The sequence below is a fragment of the Haliotis cracherodii genome, unplaced genomic scaffold, assembly GCF_022045235.1.
Source record: "Haliotis cracherodii isolate W230 unplaced genomic scaffold, xgHalCrac1.p SCAF_4, whole genome shotgun sequence".
NCBI lineage: Eukaryota > Metazoa > Mollusca > Gastropoda > Lepetellida > Haliotidae > Haliotis > Haliotis cracherodii.
The window spans coordinates 38,424,629-38,433,631 of record NW_027266297.1 but is presented as its reverse complement, the minus strand read 5'-3'; positions in this window follow the sequence as shown (position 1 = coordinate 38,433,631).

The following is a 9,003-nucleotide window of genomic DNA, read 5'->3' as shown; positions in this document are numbered from 1 at the left end:
TTAATCGAAACTATTTTTAGTAAGCAGATTAACGTACTGCCATTATTACCAGTTTCAGGATCAAAGCACGTACAATGTACCTCAATTTATTTCAATTATTTCAATAAGCAATCAATCTGTAGGTCAAGTGATTAACATTCTTCAGAGATCAGTGAAGGCCGGGAAGCGAGGACAAAGGATGGCGAGGCGTGCCCTGCTTGTGTGACTCCAATTGTCTTTCGATTCAAAGCAAAGCAACATTCAAATACAATCAGTGAAATATCACAAACATCCATCAATCATGGATCATGATAATATTTGTCACGACCATGTACACATTGTGGAAATAAATAAATAGTTAAACATATTGAAATAAAAATCATTTTGTAAATATTGTCCATACTTAGTTGTCCTATTTTTAATAATCTTCTATCAGTCAGGTTGTCAGAGAGCAGTGAGCTTCCACAACCGCCTTCCTCTGACCTCATGCTGCATCTCTTAAGTATTGTTAACTTTGAATGATGCTTCGTTGCCAAGTTATGCCCTTCTGGTTTTTACTGAAAATACTTCCATAGAGCCAAATTCATTTTAGTCTCAAGACCAAAGTCCGAATTACTCTGAAGAACAAGTGTTTACTCTTGTTGCATGTGACGTCCATGCTTCACCTTTGCCCTGCCCGAGCTACAACGTATATAACTTGTATCGGCGGATCAAAAATCAAAGCAGCAAATGAGAGACCCTACATTGTTCATGTTTGGATGCAGGCATTTACGTCTAACAGATGTCCACACGCAGCAATATTCAAGTCACGTAAAAATCGATGACACCTTGTCAGCCTGATCGCACATAACGACCCTCCGACCTTCATTTCACTCCTCGCTTATGACAATTATGGGTACTTGGGACTTAATACAACAATTCACGGAATCCCTACAGATCCGGAAATATGTGCATGGTATTGAGTGTCTACATGTAGTAAACATAGTGTGGATCGTTTATAATCGTATTGGTGTTATTTGTTGACATCCGCATGTATGTTTCCTTGCCTGTTCTTGAATACCCCACTGAGGTTCGCTGTAGTATTGTTCCAAGTCACAAATGCTGGTCGTTTGAGGCGAGTAAGAATATTTATTAGATGGTCAGACTCAGATACATGCATCAGATTAATTGCATATGGTTGCATTGGGACGCCTTTGGTCGTTGATTATATAAAGTACGTGACAAAACCTTTTCCATATCCAGAAACCCGTGAAGATGCCGGGTAGAATAGGTCTTCAGTAACCCTTCTTGCTGTAAAAGGCGACTATGCTTGTCGTAACAGGCGACAAACAGGATCGGGTGGTCAGGCTCGCTGACTTGGCTGATGCATGTCATTGTTCCCAATTGCGTGGATCGATGCTCATGATATCAATCACTGAATTGTCTGGTCCGGACTCGATTATTTACAGACTGCCGTCATATAACTGGAATATTGCTAAGTGCAGCGTACAATAACAAAAAACAAACCATATCCAAGAAGAAATCTCTTCTAAAAGAAGATCCATTGTATGATTCGGAGTATATAATAAGCAGGTGATAATGAATCCCTATACAATAGTGATAACACGAGGTGTTCTGATTGGTCTTCACACCGATATGTGCAGGCCTCCGTCATAGGAATGGAATGTCACGACCTGGGGAGTTAAAAATTATTCCCGTCCGCACTTCACTTTCATGACATGATAGTTCTAGTTTGTGTCAATGTACTTAACTGCTTTATCAGAGTCGACCCCAGGATACAACTGTCATCCACCAATTGCCTGGGACTGGATTTCTGCTGGACATTGCACTGCGTAATCACCTCTGTAGTGGCCTCGAGCTGTAACCTTATCCTTATTATGGCTTCAATTTGTCAATTTGCCTCGGCTCTTCGTGTGAAAGAGATGCAAATATAAGGCTTTGGTGTTTGGTTAAAGGCGAACTATAAAAGCCTTAAAATGATGATTGCTCATGGTTTGTTTGGTTGTTTTTTAACGCTGCACTCAGCAATATTCCAGCTTTATGACAGTGATCTGTAGATATTCGAGTCTGGACCAGACAAACCAATGACTGACATGAGCATCGATCCACGCAATTGGGATACGAAGACATGCATCAACCAAGTCAGCGAGCCTGACCAACCGATCCTCTTAGTCGCCTCTTACGACTAGCATAGTCTCTCTTTAGGGCAAGCATGGGTTGCTGAAGACCTATTCTACCACGGATCTTCACGGGCCGATTGCTCATGGAAACTGGGTAACATTATTTCAGCCGTGATGTCATTCTCTGCTGTAAAATTGTGCACTCGATTGCCTTCGTTTTGTTGAGCCGTCAGCTTCAGGCAGTCGGAACGAGTCGCGCAGACGGTTAATTCTGAAATAGGTTTATGGAACTTTAAAACGAAATGTGTTTTGTGAGCATATGGTAATTTTATTGAATAGGGAAAACTGATGAAGAAGGAAAAAACATTTATTACAGTGCAAGTATCATGAAAAATAGTAATAGTTTTTTCTTTCATCATTATGCAGCCAGTATGATGTACAATACGACGGCCGAGAGAAAAGGTGTGAAAATAAAAAGTACGTATTTCGAGGTCTGCATTTGTCACAACCCAAACGAATCATAAAAGCGCTAACGAGTGTGCGTGGCTTAATTAGCACGGCCAGCTAGGCCTGCAAGCTGATTGGACACTACCAGAATATTCGCGATTGTTTCTTTAATAGTTTGGAGACCTGTGTTGTATTTATTATACTGTTATGGATTCCATGTATGTCACGAGTATGGCTAGTGAAGGCGTGTCAAGTAACCTTAATTTAACGTGAATTGAAATTTAACATCGTAAGATAGCTTCATCTTTGTAGTGCTATTTCAAGACTACAACGGTAAATTATGAAAGGATGTTAAATGAACCAAACAAACGAACCAATCTGTGTTTTACAATCGCTTGTAGTCCATTCGTCCAACATGGGGATTATCCTGTTTATTCTTCACTAATTTTTCATGGTCACGGGGGGAGGTTACTTGTACTTTGTCCGAAATCACCCATTCATCTTTCGATAAACATTCACATTCCATAATAACTCGAAAACTATTGTCACTGTCAGAGTCGGACATATCAGGACACTGCAAAAAGAACACGAAGTAAGTACGATCGCTGCTTCATCACCATATACACAGATCAGCGAATATTTTAAACACAGATAAGTCTCACAACAACAAAAATGAAAGTACCGAAACGCGAACATTTAACATGATTAAAGAAAAAACATGTTTCTCATACTGCTCTCTCGCCACATAGTGAACTAATTTTTGTGATGTAAATGACCTTCGTTGAAAAAAGAGGAGTGTATTTCAGTCCTTTAATCCCTTTCATTACGAAGTAGTCACCCGTGTAAAACGCGACTATGCTAAGCGTAAGAGGCGACTGGGCGGATCGGCTAGTCAGACTCGCTGACTTGGTAGATGCATGTCATCGTATCCCAATTGCGTGGATCGATGCCAATGATATCAATCACTGGGTGGTCTGGCCTTGACTCGATTATTTACAGACCGCCGTCATATAGCTGGAATATTGCTGAGTCGGGCGCTAAACAACAAACGACAACGACAAACGACAACAACGAAGTACAGTACAGTGTAAGATGATCATTGCTTAATTGTGGACATGAGAATGTTTAAAAGTTAAAAAGGTGAAGAAAAGGTTCGCTTTCCATGAACGTGCATGTTTGATGTGCGATCAAGCATGTTATTGCGGAGGCAATTTCCTCCGGAGCCTCAGTATATAAAGGCTTCGTCTCCGCTGTTTGTCCGTTTCAGGCTTTGAAATCGATAGAGGGGACAAAAGGGCAAATAAATTTGATTCACGCCCCGCTATCGATGTTTCTAATACGATATTTGCAGTAACGATAGTACGATCTTCTCCAAATCTGCAGCCCATTTCTGGTGTCTCCCGCCGTGATATTGCTGGAATATTGTTAAAAGCCGCGTAAAACCAAATTCTCTCACTCCAAATCTGCAAATTTATATATACCCATGAGACTTGCACTTTAAGGACAAATCGTAATCACTGTTGTTCTGATATCTGTTCTGTGATGCATACATTCAGATCAGTTTATGTTTGAAGTCAATATGATCGACAAGTTTTACTACTCATCAGTTTACTTGCGTCGTCAACGCCATCAGATCAACAAGTGCAGTTCTCGCATGTGTTTTACAGACAGGATATTTGCTCGGTCACTGATTCAGAACGAACAGACCGCTTCCGTGGTTCAGAGGTAGAGCGTCCGTCCGGAGAGCGGAAGGTCCGGGGTTCGATCCAAGGCCGCGTCAGACCAAAAAGACGTTAAAAGACGGTACTTGTTGTTACCCTGCCTGGCGCTCGGCTTAAAGAGGATAAAACAAGGACTGGTCGGCTCGGAGTCAGTATACTGTGTCTGAGTTGGGTATTCTGTTAAACTGCGACATTGTATCTCAGTGAGATAGCACTATAAAGCGGCATCAGTCCGGACTAGTACAAGCAGCCCCCATCCACACACACACACACACACACACACACACACACACATTCACTGACATACACACACACACACACACACACACACACACACACACACACACACACACACACACACACACACACACACACACACACACACACACACATTATTTTCAGAACATGAAACATTTCCAGCGAACATTATAATTTTCTTTTTGTAGAAGGATTCGTCCTTTAGATTTTACCATTCCAAAACACGCGTGAAGCCATCAAGCATTCTTCACTTTAAAACAACTGCCACTCAATAACCTACTTATAACCTACTATATTAATGTCATGTATGTAAGCTATACTAATTATGTATGATGATGGCGTAATTAGCCCCAAATAGATTTGCTCCGTTTCGGACCGGTCCGACTTTCACGCAATCACCACCAAACGAAATACCTAAATACGTTACAGTAGAATTTCCTTTCTACTCCAACTACTACTACTACTATTAATACTACTACTACTACTACTACTACTACTACTACTACTACTACTACTACTACTACTACTACTACTGTGGATTATCGGAGGCCAATATTGTCTCGACACCTGTTTGAAAACACTTCCCTTTAGGCCTTATGGGTGGAAGAAACCGAGCTCGACTAGTATAAAAATAGTATAGCATTTTGCCTCTTGTGATTTTGCAGATCTTGGGCGATAGCGAGGGGAAATACGGGATTATCACTAATGTGGAAAATTGATACTTACTAATCATTGTGTTCTACAGTAGAATTAAATAGTGTAAGCACCAATATATACTAATAAAAGTATAAATATACAATACTGACAAAGGTTTGAAATATCGGCTAGTTACAAAAAACACGACACGATAGTAAAACTGTAGGTTAATTATATACTAACCAAAGCCCCACCCACAGTGCAGCAACAAACACACCATCACGATGTAGATACGTATATAAGTACACACATAAGTAAATAATTGGACTTTAGTAAAGGTTATTTTGCCACGAGCTCGTGTCAAATAGCTTGATATTTTGAAATGTTAAACTTTGATGAAGGTCAACTCCATATTAATCTTTTCACGGTTAATTCAGAGAACATCAAAGTGCAGGTGGCTACATTTCTCCCTCTGTTATTACAAAAAAAATACATAAACTAACTGCAAACAATGTAAAATTAATTTCAGGGAATATGTCTCAGACTGAGTGAGTTGGTATGGTTTTCCGTCGCTTTTAGCAATTTTCCAGCAATATCACGGCGGGGGACACCAGAAATGGGCTTCACACATTGTACCCATGTCGGGAATCGAACCCTTGTCTTCGGCGTGACGAGCGAACGCTTTAACTACTAGGCGACCCGACCGCCCCATATATGTCTCAGAACTTGTTGGATGATCTAAATATGTATGATAGCCGAACATGTCAGGGGGTAAACGTTATATGTGTACTCCGGGGTATACTCCTGACAATTGCAGGGATTATACACATTCCCTGACAATACATATTCCCCGTAACATATAAGCACTTTGTCCCCATTTTCGTCACCGGTTCCGTGCACTGTGACGTCACTGGAAATTGGAAATCCGCGCATCACCTGTATTAAGTAGTTTACACTGTTAGCCAAACAACTAATGGTATGAATGAATAATAATTCAATTGAACGAAATATTTCTTTCAAGGAGTCATGCGCAGGTCTGATTCCTTCACCTATTGGTCAATAGAAGGGACATAACTCGTAATAGCCACCAAGTGTGAAAACTGGACTTTTACAGTCAGTTAACTTCCTTGCCTCGGGATAATGAACTTTGACGTGTTGTTTCAAAAGGCCTCAAAATTTCAACCTTTTAATATATTTGGTGGTCCCACTTTATCCTACTTTCTTCACACAATGATTAATAAAACCTCCTTACATGGTTATTATTATTTAATAGCATAACGTGTTCAGACACTAGTGGGGGGCACGGGTGGCCCAGTCGTCTAAGGCGCCGCGATTCGCTGTGCAGAGTTGTGTCCCTTGGGCACGCCAGAAACCTATGATTACTGGTTCGAATCCTGGTTCGCCCCGATTATGTTTCTAGGTTTGTCAGCACCATACCCGTGCTCGTGGGTTTCACCGAAGTGGTAAACGTCTGAGACCTGCATCACTTCGGGCTTTCCTCCCACATTAAGCTGACACGCCGCGATATAACTGGAATAATGTTAAAAGCGGCGTAAAACCCAACTCACTCACTCACTCACAGACGCTAGTGAAGGGAGAGACTATGTACCCTCAATAACAAACGTACAACAATAAAACCAGGTCGGTAAACAAGTGGTTCATAGAACTGATAGTCGCTGGAGCACGGTGACATGGCGCCATTTTGACCAACCAATACTCATTAATCAGCTCTTGTGACAAGGATGCTGTTCCTGTGACGTAGTCTTCCCGGGCACCCCAATAGGGATTTCAAATGTCCTATTTCTACTGACAATATCAGAAGATCATGTCAACTATATCCAAGTGGGTGGAAACATTCGTATCGTCCCGTGAATGTATGTCTTTATGAATTTGGGGGCACGGTTGGTCAAGTCGTTTGAGGTGACACAATTCGCTATGCAGAGCTGCATCCCTTTTTTCGTGACTCAGTCGATTCACACGATGCTTTGTTTGTCAACACAAAACCCGTATCACACAATTGAGTGAGTGAGTGAGTTAGGTTTAACGCCGCTTTTAACAGTATTCCAGTTATATCGCGTCGTGTCAGCTTAATGTGGGAGGAAAGCCGGAAGTGATGCAGGTCTCGGACGTTTACCACTTCGGTGAAACCCACGGTGTGCTGACAAACCTAGACACTTAATCGGGGCGAACCGGAATTCGAACCCACAATCATAGGTCTGGGACGCAACTCTGCACAGCGAATCGCGGCGCCTCAGACGACTGGGCCACCCGTGCCCCCCGTATCACACAAAACGGGAAACATCAACATCAGTAAACATCACTCTCGGCTTCTTTCCATATTGACATGAAACACTGGATTAACTCAAATACTTACCAAATTGGCATACAACACAGCACACTCACTTCAATCATCCCGTATACACATTGTTTCTAAATGGTATCCTCATCGCTGTGATAGCATACTTGATGTCCGATAAAAGGGTTCGTGTTTCTGGAACACATAATCATAAACTGCCTTGGGGTGATAAACTGTCAGTCGTATAGACCCTGAAATAAATATAACCAACACGACCCATGCAAGTCTATAATAGTTGGCAAGTCTACATTACTGCAGTTTCAGGAAAATGAAGAGTCTCTTGGTTCCTTTTTATTGTATTGTAATCTAGCAACGTTCTTTCTGTAAAATATGTTTTATTTCAGAGACAAGATGTGAGTCTATTGGGATAAGAAAAGGGCTCCCTGTTAACAGGAAAAAATAGATATCCCAAATCCCAAGTTCCCAACTGCGCTAGTCACGTGACGTTAACAGAGGAACTTTGCTGTCAAACTCAATATTTAATTGTAACACGGTGTTTATCACGAGAAAGGCAGTACTAATGTCACACGTATAAGTGAAAATACTCATACATAAATGTTTGTAGTTTTAACAAGGTAACGGAACGTTAATGGGAATTGTACGTTTGTAAATGAAATAGATCTAATAAAAAGGCATGACATGCGCAAGTTGTCGGGCAGTTTTGCGAAACAATGATCTTGTAAAATCATAAGAAGTTGTCTCCCTTTCACCTCGACACACGAACACAGAACACACACCAATATGGCGCACTCCGTTGCCCTCCCCCTGGATTTATTGTTTATAGAAAAGTTTTATTTGAATCATGAAAATACAATTTGGGGACAAGTGATACTTGTACAAATATGTATAATATATATATATATATATATAATAACCATTCAACAGCTATTACCTGTACGTGTGTGTACAGCTTTGCCTTACATTAGAGCAGCAATGCAGACCAAATAAAAATGACCAGCTTACCCAGCTCCTTTTCCGAGTACAGGAAGTTAAACACACCACCCCCAGTTCCGCACCAAATGTCACTTGCTTGAAAATATCTGTGGTCACATTCAGCATAAGTCATTATGTTGAAAAAGAACACTAAATACATGTATGGAAAAAACATTGTCAGTTTTAATTACTGAATATATGTACATTTTAAAAAAACATAAAAATCTTACACAAAATCATCGAATCACAGCTGCCAAAGGATTCAATCTGCACTGAACTGCTTGTCGATTCTGATTTGGTGTAGAACCTGTACCCGTTGTCATGGACAGCCCACTGTGTAGGCCAGGACCAAACATGCACGACCAGTCAGTGTGTAACGAAGGGTCAAAGGGAGGCAACTCATATAATGTTTAGAAAATCGTTTTCATCTTATGTTTAAAAACAACTTCGCAACTCCATGACTATTTACATTGTTCTTCTTGTTCATATATAATAACAAATTCTTTTCAAACTACATATGTATACAGGACAATGAAAAAAAGGTATTATCGGA